This window comes from Rhinoderma darwinii (genome assembly GCF_050947455.1).
Source record: "Rhinoderma darwinii isolate aRhiDar2 chromosome 1 unlocalized genomic scaffold, aRhiDar2.hap1 SUPER_1_unloc_15, whole genome shotgun sequence".
Taxonomy (NCBI): Eukaryota; Metazoa; Chordata; class Amphibia; order Anura; family Rhinodermatidae; genus Rhinoderma; species Rhinoderma darwinii.
In genome coordinates, this window is record NW_027461651.1 from 180,901 (window position 1) to 197,588 (window position 16,688).

General features: G+C 42.0%; 82 pseudogenes; all 82 read left to right on the top strand.

Moving 5' to 3' along the window:
- Positions 1-158: 158 nt before the first annotated feature.
- On the top strand, positions 159-277 carry LOC142669607 (5S ribosomal RNA; annotated as a pseudogene).
- Positions 278-343: 66 nt separating this feature from the next.
- LOC142669074 (5S ribosomal RNA) lies at positions 344-462 on the top strand (annotated as a pseudogene).
- A 67-nt stretch (positions 463-529) lies between these two features.
- LOC142670523 (5S ribosomal RNA) lies at positions 530-648 on the top strand (annotated as a pseudogene).
- Positions 649-715: 67 nt separating this feature from the next.
- On the top strand, positions 716-834 carry LOC142670129 (5S ribosomal RNA; annotated as a pseudogene).
- A 67-nt stretch (positions 835-901) lies between these two features.
- On the top strand, positions 902-1,020 carry LOC142669329 (5S ribosomal RNA; annotated as a pseudogene).
- Positions 1,021-1,087: 67 nt separating this feature from the next.
- LOC142669243 (5S ribosomal RNA) lies at positions 1,088-1,206 on the top strand (annotated as a pseudogene).
- A 67-nt stretch (positions 1,207-1,273) lies between these two features.
- LOC142669650 (5S ribosomal RNA) lies at positions 1,274-1,392 on the top strand (annotated as a pseudogene).
- A 253-nt stretch (positions 1,393-1,645) lies between these two features.
- LOC142669890 (5S ribosomal RNA) lies at positions 1,646-1,764 on the top strand (annotated as a pseudogene).
- A 253-nt stretch (positions 1,765-2,017) lies between these two features.
- On the top strand, positions 2,018-2,136 carry LOC142669694 (5S ribosomal RNA; annotated as a pseudogene).
- A 67-nt stretch (positions 2,137-2,203) lies between these two features.
- LOC142670594 (5S ribosomal RNA) lies at positions 2,204-2,322 on the top strand (annotated as a pseudogene).
- Positions 2,323-2,389: 67 nt separating this feature from the next.
- On the top strand, positions 2,390-2,508 carry LOC142670716 (5S ribosomal RNA; annotated as a pseudogene).
- Positions 2,509-2,575: 67 nt separating this feature from the next.
- Positions 2,576-2,694, top strand: LOC142670122 (5S ribosomal RNA; annotated as a pseudogene).
- Positions 2,695-2,761: 67 nt separating this feature from the next.
- On the top strand, positions 2,762-2,880 carry LOC142669120 (5S ribosomal RNA; annotated as a pseudogene).
- Positions 2,881-2,947: 67 nt separating this feature from the next.
- Positions 2,948-3,066, top strand: LOC142670648 (5S ribosomal RNA; annotated as a pseudogene).
- Positions 3,067-3,133: 67 nt separating this feature from the next.
- On the top strand, positions 3,134-3,252 carry LOC142670403 (5S ribosomal RNA; annotated as a pseudogene).
- A 67-nt stretch (positions 3,253-3,319) lies between these two features.
- On the top strand, positions 3,320-3,438 carry LOC142670393 (5S ribosomal RNA; annotated as a pseudogene).
- Positions 3,439-3,505: 67 nt separating this feature from the next.
- On the top strand, positions 3,506-3,624 carry LOC142670458 (5S ribosomal RNA; annotated as a pseudogene).
- A 67-nt stretch (positions 3,625-3,691) lies between these two features.
- LOC142669868 (5S ribosomal RNA) lies at positions 3,692-3,810 on the top strand (annotated as a pseudogene).
- Positions 3,811-3,877: 67 nt separating this feature from the next.
- Positions 3,878-3,996, top strand: LOC142669473 (5S ribosomal RNA; annotated as a pseudogene).
- Positions 3,997-4,063: 67 nt separating this feature from the next.
- Positions 4,064-4,182, top strand: LOC142669287 (5S ribosomal RNA; annotated as a pseudogene).
- Positions 4,183-4,249: 67 nt separating this feature from the next.
- LOC142670151 (5S ribosomal RNA) lies at positions 4,250-4,368 on the top strand (annotated as a pseudogene).
- Positions 4,369-4,435: 67 nt separating this feature from the next.
- LOC142669362 (5S ribosomal RNA) lies at positions 4,436-4,554 on the top strand (annotated as a pseudogene).
- Positions 4,555-4,621: 67 nt separating this feature from the next.
- Positions 4,622-4,740, top strand: LOC142669059 (5S ribosomal RNA; annotated as a pseudogene).
- Positions 4,741-4,807: 67 nt separating this feature from the next.
- On the top strand, positions 4,808-4,926 carry LOC142670094 (5S ribosomal RNA; annotated as a pseudogene).
- A 67-nt stretch (positions 4,927-4,993) lies between these two features.
- LOC142670601 (5S ribosomal RNA) lies at positions 4,994-5,112 on the top strand (annotated as a pseudogene).
- A 253-nt stretch (positions 5,113-5,365) lies between these two features.
- LOC142670722 (5S ribosomal RNA) lies at positions 5,366-5,484 on the top strand (annotated as a pseudogene).
- Positions 5,485-5,551: 67 nt separating this feature from the next.
- LOC142670460 (5S ribosomal RNA) lies at positions 5,552-5,670 on the top strand (annotated as a pseudogene).
- Positions 5,671-5,737: 67 nt separating this feature from the next.
- Positions 5,738-5,856, top strand: LOC142669370 (5S ribosomal RNA; annotated as a pseudogene).
- Positions 5,857-5,923: 67 nt separating this feature from the next.
- Positions 5,924-6,042, top strand: LOC142670168 (5S ribosomal RNA; annotated as a pseudogene).
- A 67-nt stretch (positions 6,043-6,109) lies between these two features.
- LOC142670200 (5S ribosomal RNA) lies at positions 6,110-6,228 on the top strand (annotated as a pseudogene).
- Positions 6,229-6,481: 253 nt separating this feature from the next.
- LOC142669835 (5S ribosomal RNA) lies at positions 6,482-6,600 on the top strand (annotated as a pseudogene).
- Positions 6,601-6,667: 67 nt separating this feature from the next.
- Positions 6,668-6,786, top strand: LOC142669474 (5S ribosomal RNA; annotated as a pseudogene).
- Positions 6,787-6,853: 67 nt separating this feature from the next.
- On the top strand, positions 6,854-6,972 carry LOC142670461 (5S ribosomal RNA; annotated as a pseudogene).
- A 67-nt stretch (positions 6,973-7,039) lies between these two features.
- Positions 7,040-7,158, top strand: LOC142670342 (5S ribosomal RNA; annotated as a pseudogene).
- A 67-nt stretch (positions 7,159-7,225) lies between these two features.
- On the top strand, positions 7,226-7,344 carry LOC142669797 (5S ribosomal RNA; annotated as a pseudogene).
- A 67-nt stretch (positions 7,345-7,411) lies between these two features.
- Positions 7,412-7,530, top strand: LOC142669608 (5S ribosomal RNA; annotated as a pseudogene).
- A 66-nt stretch (positions 7,531-7,596) lies between these two features.
- On the top strand, positions 7,597-7,715 carry LOC142669075 (5S ribosomal RNA; annotated as a pseudogene).
- Positions 7,716-7,782: 67 nt separating this feature from the next.
- Positions 7,783-7,901, top strand: LOC142670558 (5S ribosomal RNA; annotated as a pseudogene).
- Positions 7,902-7,968: 67 nt separating this feature from the next.
- Positions 7,969-8,087, top strand: LOC142670613 (5S ribosomal RNA; annotated as a pseudogene).
- Positions 8,088-8,154: 67 nt separating this feature from the next.
- On the top strand, positions 8,155-8,273 carry LOC142670130 (5S ribosomal RNA; annotated as a pseudogene).
- A 67-nt stretch (positions 8,274-8,340) lies between these two features.
- On the top strand, positions 8,341-8,459 carry LOC142670652 (5S ribosomal RNA; annotated as a pseudogene).
- A 253-nt stretch (positions 8,460-8,712) lies between these two features.
- On the top strand, positions 8,713-8,831 carry LOC142669373 (5S ribosomal RNA; annotated as a pseudogene).
- Positions 8,832-8,898: 67 nt separating this feature from the next.
- On the top strand, positions 8,899-9,017 carry LOC142670171 (5S ribosomal RNA; annotated as a pseudogene).
- A 67-nt stretch (positions 9,018-9,084) lies between these two features.
- Positions 9,085-9,203, top strand: LOC142670201 (5S ribosomal RNA; annotated as a pseudogene).
- Positions 9,204-9,270: 67 nt separating this feature from the next.
- Positions 9,271-9,389, top strand: LOC142670012 (5S ribosomal RNA; annotated as a pseudogene).
- Positions 9,390-9,456: 67 nt separating this feature from the next.
- LOC142669836 (5S ribosomal RNA) lies at positions 9,457-9,575 on the top strand (annotated as a pseudogene).
- A 67-nt stretch (positions 9,576-9,642) lies between these two features.
- LOC142669475 (5S ribosomal RNA) lies at positions 9,643-9,761 on the top strand (annotated as a pseudogene).
- Positions 9,762-9,828: 67 nt separating this feature from the next.
- LOC142670462 (5S ribosomal RNA) lies at positions 9,829-9,947 on the top strand (annotated as a pseudogene).
- Positions 9,948-10,014: 67 nt separating this feature from the next.
- On the top strand, positions 10,015-10,133 carry LOC142669232 (5S ribosomal RNA; annotated as a pseudogene).
- A 67-nt stretch (positions 10,134-10,200) lies between these two features.
- On the top strand, positions 10,201-10,319 carry LOC142670114 (5S ribosomal RNA; annotated as a pseudogene).
- Positions 10,320-10,386: 67 nt separating this feature from the next.
- Positions 10,387-10,505, top strand: LOC142669609 (5S ribosomal RNA; annotated as a pseudogene).
- A 66-nt stretch (positions 10,506-10,571) lies between these two features.
- LOC142670641 (5S ribosomal RNA) lies at positions 10,572-10,690 on the top strand (annotated as a pseudogene).
- Positions 10,691-10,757: 67 nt separating this feature from the next.
- LOC142670663 (5S ribosomal RNA) lies at positions 10,758-10,876 on the top strand (annotated as a pseudogene).
- A 67-nt stretch (positions 10,877-10,943) lies between these two features.
- Positions 10,944-11,062, top strand: LOC142669262 (5S ribosomal RNA; annotated as a pseudogene).
- A 253-nt stretch (positions 11,063-11,315) lies between these two features.
- On the top strand, positions 11,316-11,434 carry LOC142670653 (5S ribosomal RNA; annotated as a pseudogene).
- A 253-nt stretch (positions 11,435-11,687) lies between these two features.
- Positions 11,688-11,806, top strand: LOC142670620 (5S ribosomal RNA; annotated as a pseudogene).
- A 67-nt stretch (positions 11,807-11,873) lies between these two features.
- Positions 11,874-11,992, top strand: LOC142670343 (5S ribosomal RNA; annotated as a pseudogene).
- A 67-nt stretch (positions 11,993-12,059) lies between these two features.
- Positions 12,060-12,178, top strand: LOC142670344 (5S ribosomal RNA; annotated as a pseudogene).
- A 67-nt stretch (positions 12,179-12,245) lies between these two features.
- LOC142670538 (5S ribosomal RNA) lies at positions 12,246-12,364 on the top strand (annotated as a pseudogene).
- Positions 12,365-12,431: 67 nt separating this feature from the next.
- LOC142669768 (5S ribosomal RNA) lies at positions 12,432-12,550 on the top strand (annotated as a pseudogene).
- A 67-nt stretch (positions 12,551-12,617) lies between these two features.
- On the top strand, positions 12,618-12,736 carry LOC142669843 (5S ribosomal RNA; annotated as a pseudogene).
- A 67-nt stretch (positions 12,737-12,803) lies between these two features.
- On the top strand, positions 12,804-12,922 carry LOC142669236 (5S ribosomal RNA; annotated as a pseudogene).
- Positions 12,923-12,989: 67 nt separating this feature from the next.
- LOC142670493 (5S ribosomal RNA) lies at positions 12,990-13,108 on the top strand (annotated as a pseudogene).
- Positions 13,109-13,175: 67 nt separating this feature from the next.
- On the top strand, positions 13,176-13,294 carry LOC142670463 (5S ribosomal RNA; annotated as a pseudogene).
- Positions 13,295-13,361: 67 nt separating this feature from the next.
- On the top strand, positions 13,362-13,480 carry LOC142670345 (5S ribosomal RNA; annotated as a pseudogene).
- A 67-nt stretch (positions 13,481-13,547) lies between these two features.
- LOC142669798 (5S ribosomal RNA) lies at positions 13,548-13,666 on the top strand (annotated as a pseudogene).
- A 67-nt stretch (positions 13,667-13,733) lies between these two features.
- On the top strand, positions 13,734-13,852 carry LOC142669382 (5S ribosomal RNA; annotated as a pseudogene).
- A 67-nt stretch (positions 13,853-13,919) lies between these two features.
- Positions 13,920-14,038, top strand: LOC142669829 (5S ribosomal RNA; annotated as a pseudogene).
- A 67-nt stretch (positions 14,039-14,105) lies between these two features.
- LOC142670256 (5S ribosomal RNA) lies at positions 14,106-14,224 on the top strand (annotated as a pseudogene).
- Positions 14,225-14,291: 67 nt separating this feature from the next.
- LOC142669226 (5S ribosomal RNA) lies at positions 14,292-14,410 on the top strand (annotated as a pseudogene).
- Positions 14,411-14,477: 67 nt separating this feature from the next.
- Positions 14,478-14,596, top strand: LOC142669982 (5S ribosomal RNA; annotated as a pseudogene).
- Positions 14,597-14,663: 67 nt separating this feature from the next.
- On the top strand, positions 14,664-14,782 carry LOC142669854 (5S ribosomal RNA; annotated as a pseudogene).
- Positions 14,783-14,849: 67 nt separating this feature from the next.
- LOC142669181 (5S ribosomal RNA) lies at positions 14,850-14,968 on the top strand (annotated as a pseudogene).
- A 67-nt stretch (positions 14,969-15,035) lies between these two features.
- On the top strand, positions 15,036-15,154 carry LOC142669121 (5S ribosomal RNA; annotated as a pseudogene).
- Positions 15,155-15,221: 67 nt separating this feature from the next.
- LOC142669876 (5S ribosomal RNA) lies at positions 15,222-15,340 on the top strand (annotated as a pseudogene).
- A 67-nt stretch (positions 15,341-15,407) lies between these two features.
- Positions 15,408-15,526, top strand: LOC142670172 (5S ribosomal RNA; annotated as a pseudogene).
- A 67-nt stretch (positions 15,527-15,593) lies between these two features.
- LOC142670203 (5S ribosomal RNA) lies at positions 15,594-15,712 on the top strand (annotated as a pseudogene).
- Positions 15,713-15,779: 67 nt separating this feature from the next.
- On the top strand, positions 15,780-15,898 carry LOC142669823 (5S ribosomal RNA; annotated as a pseudogene).
- Positions 15,899-15,965: 67 nt separating this feature from the next.
- On the top strand, positions 15,966-16,084 carry LOC142669839 (5S ribosomal RNA; annotated as a pseudogene).
- A 67-nt stretch (positions 16,085-16,151) lies between these two features.
- Positions 16,152-16,270, top strand: LOC142670495 (5S ribosomal RNA; annotated as a pseudogene).
- Positions 16,271-16,337: 67 nt separating this feature from the next.
- LOC142670347 (5S ribosomal RNA) lies at positions 16,338-16,456 on the top strand (annotated as a pseudogene).
- Positions 16,457-16,523: 67 nt separating this feature from the next.
- On the top strand, positions 16,524-16,642 carry LOC142669799 (5S ribosomal RNA; annotated as a pseudogene).
- Positions 16,643-16,688: the final 46 nt, after the last annotated feature.

Consider the following 16,688-nt stretch of genomic DNA (forward strand, 5'->3'; position numbering starts at 1 on the left):
CAGCTCTCGTTAGATCGCAGAAGTTACACAGCTTAAGCCCTCGCTAGTACCAGTGTGGGAGAGTGTCTGGGAATCCGTGGTGCGGTTGACTTTTTATTATGTCGTTTAGATTTTGTTTCACAATAGATTAAATAGGACTATGGATTAAAGCATTTAACGTCAATGGCCATTCTAAGCTGAATGTGCCTGCTCTCGTCAGAACGCAGAAGTTACACAGCTTAAGGCCTCGCTAGTACCAGTGTTGGAGACTGTCTGGGAATCCGTGGTGCGGTAGAATTTTTATTATGTCGTTTAGATTTTGTTTCACAATCGATTAAAAAGGACTATGGATTAAGCATTTAATGTCAATGGCCATTCTAAGCTGAATGTCCCTGCTCTCGTCAGATCGCAGAAGTTACACAGCTTAAGACCTCGCTAGTACCAGTGTGGGAGACTGTCTGGGAATCCGTGGTGCGGTTGACTTTTTATTATGTTGTTTAGATTTTGTTTCACAATAGATTAAATAGGACTATGGATTAAGGCTTTTAATGACAATGGCCATTCTAAGCTGAATGTGCCTGCTCTCGTCAGATCGCAGAAGTTACACAGCTTAAGGCCTCGTTAGTACCAGTGTGGGAGACTGTCTGGGAATCCGTGGTGCGGTTGACTTTTTATTATGTCGTTTAGATTTTGTTTCACAATCGATTAAAAAGGACTATGGATTAAAGCATTTAATGTCAATGGCCATTCTAAGCTGAATGTCCCTGCTCTCGTCAGATCACAGAAGTTACACAGCTTAAGGCATCGCTAGTACCAGTGTGGGAGACTGTCTGGGAATCCGTGGTGCGGTTGACTTTTTATTATGTCGTTTAGATTTTGTTTCACAATAGATTAAATAGGACTATGGATTAAAGCATTTAACGTCAATGGCCATTCTAAGCTGAATGTGCCTGCTCTCGTCAGAACGCAGAAGTTACACAGCTTAAGGCCTCGCTAGTACCAGCGTTGGAGACTGTCTGGGAATCCGTGGTGCGGTTGAATTTTTATTATGTCGTTTAGATTTTGTTTCACAATCGATTAAAAAGGACTATGGATTAAAGCATTTAATGTCAATGGCCATGCTAAGCTGAATGTCCCTGCTCTCGTCAGATCGCAAAAGTTACACAGCTTAAGGCCTCGCTAGTACCAGTGTGGGAGACTGTCTGGGAATCCGTGGTGCGGTTGACTTTTTATTATGTCGTTTAGATTTTGTTTCACAATAGATTAAATAGGACTATGGATTAAAGCATTTAACGTCAATGGCCATCCTAAGCTGAATGTGCCTGCTCTCGTCAGAACGCAGAAGTTACACAGCTTAAGGCCTCGCTAGTACCAGCGTTGGAGATTGTCTGGGAATCCGTGGTGCGGTAGACTTTTTATTATGTCGTTTAGATTTTGTTTCACAATCGATTAAAAAGGACTATGGATTAAGGCATTTAATGTCAATTTCAATTCTAAGCTGAATGTGCCAGCTCTCGTTAGATCGCAGAAGTTACACAGCTTAAGCCCTCGCTAGTACCAGTGTGGGAGAGTGTCTGGGAATCCGTGGTGCGGTTGACTTTTTATTATGTCGTTTAGATTTTGCTTCACAATCGATTAAAAAGGACTATGGATTAAAGCATTTAATGTCAATCGCCATTCTAAGCTGAATGTGCCTGCACTCGTTAGGTCGCAGAAGTTACACAGCTTAAAGCCTCGCTAGTACCAGTGTGGGAGACTGTCTGGGAATCCGTGGTGCGGTTGACTTTTTATTATGTCGTTTAGATTTTGTTTCACAATAGATTAAATAGGACTATGGATTAAAGCATTTAACGTCAATGGCCATTCTAAGCTGAATGTGCCTCCTCTCGTCAGATCGCAGAAATTACACAGCTTAAGGCCTCGCTAGTACCAGTGTGGGAGACTGTCTGGGAATCTGTGGTGCGGTTGAATTTTTATTATGTCGTTTAGATTTTGTTTCACAATCGATTAAAAAGGACTATGGATTAAAGCATTTAATGTCAATGGCCATTCTAAGCTGAATGTCCCTGCTCTCGTCAGACCGCAGAAGTTACACAGCTTACGGCCTCGCTAGTACCAGTGTGGGAGACTGTCTGGGAATCCGTGGTGCGGTTGACTTTTTATTATGTCGTTTAGATTTTGTTTCACAATCGATTAAAAAGGACTATGGATTAAAGCATTTAATGTCAATGGCCATTCTAAGCTGGATGTGCCTGCTCTCATCAGATCGCAGAAGTTACACAGCTTAAGGCCTCGCTAGTACCAGTGTGGGAGACTGTCTGGGAATCCGTGGTGCGGTTGACTTTTTATTATGTCGTTTAGATTTTGTTTCACAATCGATTAAAACGGACTATGGATTAAAACATTTAATGTCAATAGCCATTCTAAGCTGGATGTGCCTGCTCTCATCAGATCGCAGAAGTTACACAGCTTAAGGCCTCGCTAGTACCAGTGTGGGAGACTGTCTGGGAATCCGTGGTGCGGTTGACTTTTTATTATGTTGTTTAGATTTTGTTTCACAATAGATTAAATAGGACTATGGATTAAAGCATTTAATGTCAATGGCCATTCTAAGCTGAATGTGCCTGCTCTCGTTAGATCGCAGAAGTTACGCAGCTTAACGCCTCGCTAGTACCAGTGTGGGAGACTGTCTGGGAGTCCGTGGTGCGGTTGCCTTTTTATTATATCGTTTAGATTTTGTTTCACAATAGATTAAATAGGACTATGGATTAGAGCATTTAACGTCAATGGCCATTCTAAGCTGAATGTGCCTGCTCTCGTCAGATCGCAGAAGTTACACAGCTTAAGGCCTCGCTAGTACCAGTGTGGGAGACTGTCTGGGAATCCGTGGTGCGGTTGAATTTTTATTATGTCGTTTAGATTTTGTTTCACAATCGATTAAAAAGGACTATGGATTAAAGCATTTAATGTCAACGGCCATTCTAAGCTGAAAGTCCCTGCTCTCGTCAGATCGCAGAAGTTATACAGCTTAAGCCCTCGCTAGTACCAGTGTGGGAGACTTTCTGGGAATCCGTGGTGCGGTTGACTTTTTATTATGTTGTTTAGATTTTGTTTCACAATAGATTAAATAGGACTATGGATTAAAGCTTTTAATGTCAATGGCCATTCTAAGCTGAATGTGCCTGCTCTCGTTAGATCGCAGAAGTTACACAGCTTAAGGCCTCGCTAGTACCAGTGTGGGAGACTGTCTGGGAATCCGTGGTGCGGTTGACTTTTTATTATGTCGTTTAGATTTTGTTTCACAATAGATTAAATAGGACTATGGATTAAAGCATTTAACGTCAATCGCCATTCTAAGCTGAATGTGCCTGCTCTCGTCAGATCGCAGAAGTTACACAGCTTAAGGCCTCGCTAGTACCAGTGTGGGAGACTGTCTGGGAATCCGTGGTGCGGTTGAATTTTTATTATGTCGTTTAGATTTTGTTTCACAATCGATTAAAAAGGACTATGGATTAAAGCATTTAATGTCAATGGCCATTCTAAGCTGAATGTCCCTGCTCTCGTCAGATCGCAGAAGTTACACAGCTTAAGGCCTCGCTAGTACCAGTGTGGGAGACTGTCTGGGAATCCGTGGTGCGGTTGACTTTTTATTATGTCGTTTAGATTTTGTTTCACAATCGATTAAAAAGGACTATGGATTAAAGCATTCAATGTCAATGGCCATTCTAAGCTGAATGTGCCTGCACTCGTCAGATCGCAGAAGTTACACAGCTTAAGCCCTCGCTAGTACCAGTGTGGGAGACTGTCTGGGAATCCGTGGTGCGGTTGACTTTTTATTATGGCGTTTAGATTTTGTTTCACAATAGATTAAATAGGACTATGGATTAAAGCATTTAACGTCAATGGCCATTCTAAGCTGAATGTGCCTGCTCTCGTCAGAACGCAGAAGTTACACAGCTTAAGGCCTCGCTAGTACCAGTGTGGTAGACTGTCTGGGAATCCGTGGTGCGGTTGAATTTTTATTATGTCGTTTAGATTTTGTTTCACAATCGATTAAAAAGGACTATGGATTAAAGCATTTAATGTCAATGGCCATTCTAAGCTGAATGTCCCTGCTCTCGTCAGATCGCAGAAGTTACACAGCTTAAGGCCTCGCTAGTACAAGTGTGGGAGACTGTCTGGGAATCCGTGGTGCGGTTGACTTTTTATTATGTCGTTTAGATTTTGTTTCACAATCGATTAAAAAGGACTATGGATTAAAACATTTAATGTCAATGGCCAATCTAAGCTGGATGTGCCTGCTCTCGTTAGATCGCAGAAGTTACACAGCTTAACGCCTCGCTAGTACCAGTGTGGGAGACTGTCTGGGAATCCGTGGTGCGGTTGACTTTTTATTATGTCGTTTAGATTTTGTTTCACAATCGATTAAAAAGGACTATGGATTAAAGCATTTAGTGTCAATGGCCATTCTAAGATGAATGTCCCTGCTCTCGTCAGATCGCAGAAGTTAGACAGCTTAAGGCCTCGCTAGTACCAGTGTGGGAGACTGTCTGGGAATCCGTGGTGCGGTTGACTTTTTATTATGTCGTTTAGATTTTGTTTCACAATCGATTAAAAAGGACTATGGATTAAAGCATTTAATGTCAATGGCCATTCTAAGCTGAATGTGCCTGCTCTCGTCAGATCGCAGAAGTTACACAGCTTAAGGCCTCGCTAGTACCAGTGTGGGAGACTGTATGGGAATCAGTGGTGCGGTTGACTTTTTATTATGTCGTTTAGATTTTGTTTCACAATCGATTAAAAAGGACTATGGATTAAAGCATTTAATGTCAATGGCCATTCTAAGCTGAATGTGCCTGCTCTCGTCAGATCGCAGAAGTTACACAGCTTAAGGCATCGCTAGTACCAGTGTGGGAGACTGTCTGGGAATCCGTGGTGAAGTTGACTTTTTATTATGTCGTTTAGATTTTGTTTCACAATAGATTAAATAGGACTATGGATTAAAGCATTTAACGTCAATGGCCATTCTAAGCTGAATGTGCCTGCTCTCGTCAGAACGCAGAAGTTACACAGCTTAAGGCCTCGCTAGTACCAGTGTGGGAGACTGTCTGGGAATCCGTGGTGCGGTTGAATTTTTATTATGTCGTTTAGATTTTGTTTCACAATCGATTAAAAAGGACTATGGATTAAAGCATTTAATGTCAATGGCCATTCTAAGCTGGATGTGCCTGCTCTCGTTAGAACGCAGAAGTTACACAGCTTAACGCCTCGCTAATACCAGTGTTGGAGACTGTCTGGGAATCCGTGGTGCGGTTGACTTTTTATTATGTCGTTTAGATTTTGTTTCACAATAGATTAAATAGGACTATGGATTAAAGCATTTAACGTCAATTGCCATTCTAAGCTGAATGTGCCTGCTCTCGTCAGATCGCAGAAGTTACACAGCTTAAGGCCTCGCTAGTACCATTGTGGGAGACTGTCTGGGAATCCGTGGTGCGGTTGAATTTTTATTATGTCGTTTAGATTTTGTTTCACAATCGATTAAAAAGGACTATGGATTAAAGCATTTAATGTCAATGGCCATTCTAAGCTGAATGTCCCTGCTCTCGTCAGATCGCAGAAGTTACACAGCTTAAGGCCTCGCTAGTACCAGTGTGGGAGACTGTCTGGGAATCCGTGGTGCGGTTGACTTTTTATTATGTCGTTTAGATTTTGTTTCACAATCGATTAAAAAGGACTATGGATTAAAGCATTTAATGTCAATGGCCATTCTAAGCTGAATGTGCCTGCTCTCGTCAGATCGCAGAAGTTACACAGCTTAAAGCCTCGCTAGTACCAGTGTGGGAGACTGTCTGGGAATCCGTGGTGCGGTTGACTTTTTATTATGTCGTTTAGATTTTGTTTCACAATAGATTAAATAGGACTATGGATTAAATCATTTAACGTCAATGGCCATTCTAAGCTGAATGTGCCTGCTCTCGTCAGATCGCAGAAGTTACACAGCTTAAGGCCTCGCTAGTACCAGTGTGGGAGACTGTCTGGGAATCCGTGCTGCGGTTGAATTTTTATTATGTCGTTTAGATTTTGTTTCACAATCGATTAAAAAGGACTATGGATTACAGCATTTAATGTCAATGGCCATTCTAAGCTGAATGTCCCTGCTCTCGTCAGATCGCAGAAGTTACACAGCTTAATGCCTCGCTAGTACCAGTGTGGGAGACTGTCTGGGAATCCGTGGTGCGGCTGACTTTTTATTATGTCGTTTAGATTTTGTTTCACAATCGATTAAAAAGGACTATGGATTAAAGCATTCAATGTCAATGGCCGTTCTAAGCTGAATGTGCCTGCACTCGTCAGATCGCAGAAGTTACACAGCTTAAGGCCTCGCTAGTACCAGTGTGGGAGACTGTCTGGGAATCGGTGGTGCGGTTGAATTTTTATTATGTCGTTTAGATTTTGTTTCACAATCGATTAAAAATGACTATGGATTAAAGCATTTAATGTCAATGGCCATTCTAAGCTGAATGTGCCTGCTTTCGTCAGATCGCAGAAGTTACACAGCTTAAGCCCTCGCTAGTACCAGTGTGGGAGACTGTCTGGGAATCCGTGGTGCGGTTGACTTTTTATTATGGCGTTTAGATTTTGTTTCACAATAGATTAAATAGGACTATGGATGAAAGCATTTAACGTCAATGGCCATTCTAAGCTGAATGTGCCTGCTCTCGTCAGAACGCAGAAGTTACACAGCTTAAGGCCTCGCTAGTACCAGTGTGGTAGACTGTCTGGGAATCCGTGGTGCGGTTGAATTTGTATTATGTCGTTTAGATTTTGTTTCACAATCGATTAAAAAGGACTATGGATTAAAGCATTTAATGTCAATGGCCATTCTAAGCTGAATGTCCCTGCTCTCGTCAGATCGCAGAAGTTACACAGCTTAAGGCCTCGCTAGTACCAGTGTGGGAGACTGTCTGGGAATCCGTGGTGCGGTTGACTTTTTATTATGTCGTTTAGATTTTGTTTCACAATCGATTAAAAAGGACTATGGATTAAAGCATTTAATGTCAATGGCCATTCTAAGCTGGATGTGCCTGCTCTCGTCAGATCGCAGAAGTTACACAGCTTAAGGCCTCGCTAGTACCAGTGTGGGAGACTGTCTGGGAATCCGTGGTGCGGTTGACTTTTGATTATGTCGTTTAGATTTTGTTTCACAATCGATTAAAAAGGACTATGGATTAAAACATTTAATGTCAATGGCCATTCTAAGCTGGATGTGCCTGCTCTCGTTAGATCGCAGAAGTTACACAGCTTAACGCCTCGCTAGTACCAGTGTGGGAGACTGTCTGGGAATCCGTGGTGCGGTTGACTTTTTATTATGTCGTTTAGATTTTGTTTCACAATAGATTAAATAGGACTATGGATTAAAGCATTTAACGTCAATGGCCATTCTAAGCTGAATGTGCCTGCTCTCGTCAGAACGCAGAAGTTACACAGCTTAAGGCCTCGCTAGTACCAGTGTTGGAGACTGTCTGGGAATCCGTGGTGCGGTAGAATTTTTATTATGTCGTTTAGATTTTGTTTCACAATCGATTAAAAAGGACTATGGATTAAGCATTTAATGTCAATGGCCATTCTAAGCTGAATGTCCCTGCTCTCGTCAGATCGCAGAAGTTACACAGCTTAAGACCTCGCTAGTACCAGTGTGGGAGACTGTCTGGGAATCCGTGGTGCGGTTGACTTTTTATTATGTTGTTTAGATTTTGTTTCACAATAGATTAAATAGGACTATGGATTAAGTCTTTTAATGTCAATGGCCATTCTAAGCTGAATGTGCCTGCTCTCGTCAGATCGCAGAAGTTACACAGCTTAAGGCCTTGCTAGTACCAGTGTGGGAGACTGTCTGGGAATCCGTGGTGCGGTTGACTTTTTATTATGTTGTTTAGATTTTGTTTCACAATAGATTAAATAGGACTATGGATTAAGGCTTTTAATGGCAATGGCCATTCTAAGCTGAATGTGCCTGCTCTCGTCAGATCGCAGAAGTTACACAGCTTAAGGCCTCGTTAGTACCAGTGTGGGAGACTGTCTGGGAATCCGTGGTGCGGTTGACTTTTTATTATGTCGTTTAGATTTTGTTTCACAATCGATTAAAAAGGACTATGGATTAAAGCATTTAATGTCAATGGCCATTCTAAGCTGAATGTCCCTGCTCTCGTCAGATCACAGAAGTTACACAGCTTAAGGCATCGCTAGTACCAGTGTGGGAGACTGTCTGGGAATCCGTGGTGCGGTTGACTTTTTATTATGTCGTTTAGATTTTGTTTCACAATAGATTAAATAGGACTATGGATTAAAGCATTTAACGTCAATGGCCATTCTAAGCTGAATGTGCCTGCTCTCGTCAGAACGCAGAAGTTACACAGCTTAAGGCCTCGCTAGTACCAGCGTTGGAGACTGTCTGGGAATCCGTGGTGCGGTAGACTTTTTATTATGTCGTTTAGATTTTGTTTCACAATCGATTAAAAAGGACTATGGATTAAAGCATTTAATGTCAATTTCAATTCTAAGCTGAATGTGCCAGCTCTCGTTAGATCGCAGAAGTTACACAGCTTAAGCCCTCGCTAGTACCAGTGTGGGAGAGTGTCTGGGAATCCGTGGTGCGGTTGACTTTTTATTATGTCGTTTAGATTTTGTTTCACAATCGATTAAAAAGGACTATGGATTAAAGCTTTTAATGTCAATGGCCATTCTAAGCTGAATGTGCCTGCTCTCGTCAGATCGCAGAAGTTACACAGCTTAAAGCCTCGCTAGTACCAGTGTGGGAGACTGTCTGGGAATCCGTGGTGCGGTTGACTTTTTATTATGTCGTTTAGATTTTGTTTCACAATAGATTAAATAGGACTATGGATTAAATCATTTAACGTCAATGGCCATTCTAAGCTGAATGTGCCTGCTCTCGTCAGATCGCAGAAGTTACACAGCTTAAGGCCTCGCTAGTACCAGTGTGGGAGACTGTCTGGGAATCCGTGCTGCGGTTGAATTTTTATTATGTCGTTTAGATTTTGTTTCACAATCGATTAAAAAGGACTATGGATTACAGCATTTAATGTCAATGGCCATTCTAAGCTGAATGTCCCTGCTCTCGTCAGATCGCAGAAGTTACACAGCTTAATGCCTCGCTAGTACCAGTGTGGGAGACTGTCTGGGAATCCGTGGTGCGGCTGACTTTTTATTATGTCGTTTAGATTTTGTTTCACAATCGATTAAAAAGGACTATGGATTAAAGCATTCAATGTCAATGGCCGTTCTAAGCTGAATGTGCCTGCACTCGTCAGATCGCAGAAGTTACACAGCTTAAGGCCTCGTTAGTACCAGTGTGGGAGACTGTCTGGGAATCCGTGGTGCGGTTGAATTTTTATTATGTCGTTTAGATTTTGTTTCACAATCGATTAAAAATGACTATGGATTAAAGCATTTAATGTCAATGGCCATTCTAAGCTGAATGTGCCTGCTTTCGTCAGATCGCAGAAGTTACACAGCTTAAGCCCTCGCTAGTACCAGTGTGGGAGACTGTCTGGGAATCCGTGGTGCGGTTGACTTTTTATTATGGCGTTTAGATTTTGTTTCACAATAGATTAAATAGGACTATGGATGAAAGCATTTAACGTCAATGGCCATTCTAAGCTGAATGTGCCTGCTCTCGTCAGAACGCAGAAGTTACACAGCTTAAGGCCTCGCTAGTACCAGTGTGGTAGACTGTCTGGGAATCCGTGGTGCGGTTGAATTTGTATTATGTCGTTTAGATTTTGTTTCACAATCGATTAAAAAGGACTATGGATTAAAGCATTTAATGTCAATGGCCATTCTAAGCTGAATGTCCCTGCTCTCGTCAGATCGCAGAAGTTACACAGCTTAAGGCCTCGCTAGTACCAGTGTGGGAGACTGTCTGGGAATCCGTGGTGCGGTTGACTTTTTATTATGTCGTTTAGATTTTGTTTCACAATCGATTAAAAAGGACTATGGATTAAAGCATTTAATGTCAATGGCCATTCTAAGCTGGATGTGCCTGCTCTTGTCAGATCGCAGAAGTTACACAGCTTAAGGCCTCGCTAGTACCAGTGTGGGAGACTGTCTGGGAATCCGTGGTGCGGTTGACTTTTGATTATGTCGTTTAGATTTTGTTTCACAATCGATTAAAAAGGACTATGGATTAAAACATTTAATGTCAATGGCCTTTCTAAGCTGGATGTGCCTGCTCTCGTTAGATCGCAGAAGTTACACAGCTTAATGCCTCGCTAGTACCAGTGTGGGAGACTGTCTGGGAATCCGTGGTGCGGTTGACTTTTTATTATGTCGTTTAGATTTTGTTTCACAATAGATTAAATAGGACTATGGATTAAAGCATTTAACGTCAATGGCCATTCTAAGCTGAATGTGCCTGCTCTCGTCAGAACGCAGAAGTTACACAGCTTAAGGCCTCGCTAGTACCAGTGTTGGAGACTGTCTGGGAATCCGTGGTGCGGTAGAATTTTTATTATGTCGTTTAGATTTTGTTTCACAATCGATTAAAAAGGACTATGGATTAAGCATTTAATGTCAATGGCCATTCTAAGCTGAATGTCCCTGCTCTCGTCAGATCGCAGAAGTTACACAGCTTAAGACCTCGTTAGTACCAGTGTGGGAGACTGTCTGGGAATCCGTGGTGCGGTTGACTTTTTATTATGTTGTTTAGATTTTGTTTCACAATAGATTAAATAGGACTATGGATTAAGGCTTTTAATGTCAATGGCCATTCTAAGCTGAATGTGCCTGCTCTCGTCAGATCGCAGAAGTTACACAGCTTAAGGCCTCGCTGGTACCAGTGTGGGAGACTGTCTGGGAATCCGTGGTGCGGTTGACTTTTTATTATGTTGTTTAGATTTTGTTTCACAATAGATTAAATAGGACTATGGATTAAGGCTTTTAATGGCAATGGCCATTCTAAGCTGAATGTGCCTGCTCTCGTCAGATCGCAGAAGTTACACAGCTTAAGGCCTTGTTAGTACCAGTGTGGGAGACTGTCTGGGAATCCGTGGTGCGGTTGACTTTTTATTATGTCGTTTAGATTTTGTTTCACAATCGATTAAAAAGGACTATGGATTAAAGCATTTAATGTCAATGGCCATTCTAATCTGAATGTCCCTGCTCTCGTCAGATCACAGAAGTTACACAGCTTAAGGCATCGCTAGTACCAGTGTGGGAGACTGTCTGGGAATCCGTGGTGCGGTTGACTTTTTATTATGTCGTTTAGATTTTGTTTCACAATAGATTAAATAGGACTATGGATTAAAGCATTTAACGTCAATGGCCATTCTAAGCTGAATGTGCCTGCTCTCGTCAGAACGCAGAAGTTACACAGCTTAAGGCCTCGCTAGTACCAGCGTTGGAGACTGTCTGGGAATCCGTGGTGCGGTAGACTTTTTATTATGTCGTTTAGATTTTGTTTCACAATCGATTAAAAAGGACTATGGATTAAAGCATTTAATGTCAATTTCAATTCTAAGCTGAATGTGCCAGCTCTCGTTAGATCGCAGAAGTTACACAGCTTAAGCCCTCGCTAGTACCAGTGTGGGAGAGTGTCTGGGAATCCGTGGTGCGGTTGACTTTTTATTATGTCGTTTAGATTTTGTTTCACAATCGATTAAAAAGGACTATGGATTAAAGCATTTAATGTCAATGGCCATTCTAAGCTGAATGTCCCTGCTCTCGTCAGACCGCAGAAGTTACACAGCTTAAGGCCTCGCTAGTACCAGTGTGGGAGACTGTCTGGGAATCCGTGGTGCGGTTGACTTTTTATTATGTCGTTTAGATTTTGTTTCACAATCGATTAAAAAGGACTATGGATTAAAGCATTTAATGTCAATGGCCATTCTAAGCTGGATGTGCCTGCTCTCGTCAGATCGCAGAAGTTACACAGCTTAAGGCCTCGCTAGTACCAGTGTGGGAGACTGTCTGGGAATCCGTGGTGCGGTTGACTTTTTATTATGTCGTTTAGATTTTGTTTCACAATCCATTAAAACGGACTATGGATTAAAACATTTAATGTCAATGGCCATTCTAAGCTGGATGTGCCTGCTCTCGTCAGATCGCAGAAGTTACACAGCTTAAGGCCTCGCTAGTACCAGTGTGGGAGACTGTCTGGGAATCCGTGGTGCGGTTGACTTTTTATTATGTTGTTTAGATTTTGTTTCACAATAGATTAAATAGGACTATGGATTAAGGCTTTTGATGTCAATGGCCATTCTAAGCTGAATGTGCCTGCTCTCGTCAGATCGCAGAAGTTACACAGCTTAAGGCCTCGCTAGTACCAGTTTGGGAGACTGTCTGGGAATCCGTGGTGCTGTTGACTTTTTATTATGTCGTTTAGATTTTGTTTCACAATCGATTAAAAAGGACTATGGATTAAAGCATTTAATGTCAATGGCCATTCTAAGCTGAATGTGCCTGCTCTCGTTAGATCGCAGAAGTTACGCAGCTTAACGCCTCGCTAGTACCAGTGTGGGAGACTGTCTGGGAGTCCGTGGTGCGGTTGACTTTTTATTATGTCGTTTAGATTTTGTTTCACAATAGATTAAATAGGACTATGGATTAGAGCATTTAACGTCAAAGGCCATTCTAAGCTGAATGTGCCTGCTCTCGTCAGATCGCAGAAGTTACACAGCTTAAGGCCTCGCTAGTACCAGTGTGGGAGACTGTCTGGGAATCCGTGGTGCGGTTGAATTTTTATTATGTCGTTTAGATTTTGTTTCACAATCGATTAAAAAGGACTATGGATTAAAGCATTTAATGTCAATGGCCATTCTAAGCTGAAAGTCCCTGCTCTCGTCAGATCGCAGAAGTTACACAGCTTAAGGCCTCGCTAGTACCAGTGTGGGAGACTTTCTGGGAATCCGTGGTGCGGTTGACTTTTTATTATGTCGTTTAGATTTTGTTTCACAATAGATTAAATAGGACTATGGATTAAAGCATTTAACGTCAATCGCCATTCTAAGCTGAATGTGCCTGCTCTCGTCAGATCGCAGAAGTTACACAGCTTAAGGCCTCGCTAGTACCGGTGTGGGAGACTGTCTGGGAATCCGTGGTGCGGTTGAATTTTTATTATGTCGTTTAGATTTTGTTTCACAATCGATTAAAAAGGACTATGGATTAAAGCATTTAATGTCAATGGCCATTCTAAGCTGAATGTCCCTGCTCTCGTCAGATCGCAGAAGTTACACAGCTTAAGGCCTCGCTAGTACCAGTGTGGGAGACTGTCTGGGAATCCGTGGTGCGGTTGACTTTTTATTATGTCGTTTAGATTTTGTTTCACAATCGATTAAAAAGGACTATGGATTAAAGCATTTAATGTCAATGGCCATTCTAAGCTGGATGTGCCTGCTCTCGTCAGATCGCAGAAGTTACACAGCTTAAGGCCTCGCTAGTACCAGTGTGGGAGACTGTCTGGGAATCCGTGGTGCGGTTGACTTTTGATTATGTCGTTTAGATTTTGTTTCACAATCGATTAAAAAGGACTATGGATTAAAGCATTTAATGTCAATGGCCATTCTAAGCTGGATGTGCCTGCTCTCGTTAGATCGCAGAAGTTACACAGCTTAACGCCTCGCTAGTACCAGTGTGGGAGACTGTCTGGGAATCCGTGGTGCGGTTGACTTTTTATTATGTCGTTTAGATTTTGTTTCACAATCGATTAAAAAGGACTATGGATTAAAGCATTTAATGTCAATGGCCATTCTAAGATGAATGTCCCTGCTCTCGTCAGATCGCAGAAGTTACACAGCTTAAGGCCTCGCTAGTACCAGTGTGGGAGACTGTCTGGGAATCCGTGGTGCGGTTGACTTTTTATTATGTCGTTTAGATTTTGTTTCACAATCGATTAAAAAGGACTATGGATTAAAGCATTTAATGTCAATGGCCATTCTAAGCTGAATGTGCCTGCTCTCGTCAGATCGCAGAAGTTACACAGCTTAAGGCCTCGCTAGTACCAGTGTGGGAGACTGTATGGGAATCATTGGTGCGGTTGACTTTTTATTATGTCGTTTAGATTTTGTTTCACAATCGATTAAAAAGGACTATGGATTAAAGCATTTAATGTCAATGGCCATTCTAAGCTGAATGTGCCTGCTCTCTTCAGATCGCAGAAGTTACACAGCTTAAGGCATCGCTAGTACCAGTGTGGGAGACTGTCTGGGAATCCGTGGTGAAGTTGACTTTTTATTATGTCGTTTAGATTTTGTTTCACAATAGATTAAATAGGACTATGGATTAAAGCATTTAACGTCAATGGCCATTCTAAGCTGAATGTGCCTGCTCTCGTCAGAACGCAGAAGTTACACAGCTTAAGGCCTCGCTAGTACCAGTGTGGGAGACTGTCTGGGAATCTGTGGTGCGGTTGAATTTTTATTATGTCGTTTAGATTTTGTTTCACAATCGATTAAAAAGGACTATGGATTAAAGCATTTAATGTCAATGGCCATTCTAAGCTGGATGTGCCTGCTCTCGTTAGAACGCAGAAGTTACACAGCTTAACGCCTCGCTAGTACCAGTGTTGGAGACTGTCTGGGAATCCGTGGTGCGGTTGACTTTTTATTATGTCGTTTAGATTTTGTTTCACAATAGATTAAATAGGACTATGGATTAAAACATTTAACGTCAATTGCCATTCTAAGCTGAATGTGCCTGCTCTCGTCAGATCGCAGAAGTTACACAGCTTAAGGCCTCGCTAGTACCATTGTGGGAGACTGTCTGGGAATCCATGGTGCGGTTGAATTTTTATTATGTCGTTTAGATTTTGTTTCACAATCGATTAAAAAGGACTATGGATTAAAGCATTTAATGTCAATGGCCATTCTAAGCTGAATGTCCCTGCTCTCGTCAGATCGCAGAAGTTACACAGCTTAAGGCCTCGCTAGTACCAGTGTGGGAGACTGTCTGGGAATCCGTGGTGCGGTTGCCTTTTTATTATGTCGTTTAGATTTTGTTTCACAATCGATTAAAAAGGACTATGGATTAAAGCATTTAATGTCAATGGCCATTCTAAGCTGAATGTGCCTGCTCTCGTCAGATCGCAGAAGTTACACAGCTTAAGGCCTCGCTAGTACCAGTGTGGGAGACTGTCTGGGAATCCGTGGTGCGGTTGAATTTTTATTATGTCGTTTAGATTTTGTTTCACAATCGATTAAAAAGGACTATGGATTAAAGCTTTTAATGTCAATGGCCATTCTAAGCTGAATGTGCCTGCTCTCGTCAGATCGCAGGAGTTACACAGCTTAAAGCCTCGCTAGTACCAGTGTGGGAGACTGTCTGGGAATCCGTGGTGCGGTTGACTTTTTATTATGTCGTTTAGATTTTGTTTCACAATAGATTAAATAGGACTATGGATTAAATCATTTAACGTCAATGGCCATTCTAAGCTGAATGTGCCTGCTCTCGTCAGATCGCAGAAGTTACACAGCTTAAGGCCTCGCTAGTACCAGTGTGGGAGACTGTCTGGGAATCCGTGCTGCGGTTGAATTTTTATTATGTCGTTTAGATTTTGTTTCACAATCGATTAAAAAGGACTATGGATTACAGCATTTAATGTCAATGGCCATTCTAAGCTGAATGTCCCTGCTCTCGTCAGATCGCAGAAGTTACACAGCTTAATGCCTCGCTAGTACCAGTGTGGGAGACTGTCTGGGAATCCGTGGTGCGGCTGACTTTTTATTATGTCGTTTAGATTTTGTTTCACAATCGATTAAAAAGGACTATGGATTAAAGCATTCAATGTCAATGGCCATTCTAAGCTGAATGTGCCTGCCCTCGTCAGATCGCAGAAGTTACACAGCTTAAGGCCTCGCTAGTACCAGTGTGGGAGACTGTCTGGGAATCCGTGGTGCGGTTGAATTTTTATTATGTCGTTTAGATTTTGTTTCACAATCGATTAAAAATGACTATGGATTAAAGCATTTAATGTCAATGGCCATTCTAAGCTGAATGTGCCTGCTTTCGTCAGATCGCAGAAGTTACACAGCTTAAGCCCTCGCTAGTACCAGTGTGGGAGACTGTCTGGGAATCCGTGGTGCGGTTGACTTTTTATTATGGCGTTTAGATTTTGTTTCACAATAGATTAAATAGGACTATGGATGAAAGCATTTAACGTCAATGGCCATTCTAAGCTGAATGTGCCTGCTCTCGTCAGAACGCAGAAGTTACACAGCTTAAGGCCTCGCTAGTACCAGTGTGGGAGACTGTCTGGGAATCCGTGGTGCGGTTGACTTTTTATTATGTCGTTTAGATTTTGTTTCACAATCGATTAAAAAGGACTATGGATTAAAGCATTTAATGTCAATGGCCATTCTAAGCTGGATGTGCCTGCTCTCGTCAGATCGCAGAAGTTACACAGCTTAAGGCCTCGCTAGTACCAGTGTGGGAGACTGTCTGGGAATCCGTGGTGCGGTTGACTTTTGATTATGTCGTTTAGATTTTGTTTCACAATCAATTAAAAAGGACTATGGATTAAAACATTTAATGTCAATGGCCATTCTAAGCTGGATGTGCCTGCTCTCGTTAGATCGCAGAAGTTACACAGCTTAACGCCTCGCTAGTACCAGTGTGGGAGACTGTCTGGGAATCCGTGGTGCGGTTGACTTTTTATTATGTCGTTTAGATTTTGTTTCACAATCGATTAAAAAGGA